Source organism: Scyliorhinus canicula, chromosome 15, assembly GCF_902713615.1.
Source record: "Scyliorhinus canicula chromosome 15, sScyCan1.1, whole genome shotgun sequence".
In the NCBI taxonomy this organism is placed as follows: domain Eukaryota; kingdom Metazoa; phylum Chordata; class Chondrichthyes; order Carcharhiniformes; family Scyliorhinidae; genus Scyliorhinus; species Scyliorhinus canicula.
Genome location: NC_052160.1, coordinates 25,514,350 through 25,514,816, shown reverse-complemented (window position 1 = coordinate 25,514,816; position 467 = coordinate 25,514,350).

Below are 467 nucleotides of genomic sequence, written 5' to 3'. Positions count from 1 at the left end.
GCTCCCCCACCAGCCTCTCCCTCTCCTGCCTCTCCTTTCTTTCTCTGTGCGCCCTTATGGAGATCAGCTCTCCCCTGATCACTGCCTTCAGGGCCTCCCAGACCATCCCCACCTGCACCTCACCCGTGTCATTCAAGTCCAGATAGCTCTCAATGCTCTTCCGGACCCTTTTACACACCTCGTCGTCCGCTAACAGCCCCACATCCAGCCGCCACAGCGGGCGCTGGTCCCGCGCCTCCCCCATTTCCACATCCACCCAATGTGGTGCATGATCAGAGATCGCAATGGCCGAGTACTCAGCTACCCGTACCCTCGGGATCAGCCCCCTGCTCAACACGAAGAAATCGATTCTGGAGTACACTCTATGGACGTGGGAGAAAAAGGAATACTCCCTCGCCCTCGGCCTACCAAACCTCCATGGGTCTACTCCTCCCATCTGCTCCATGTACCCCCTCAGCACTTCTGCC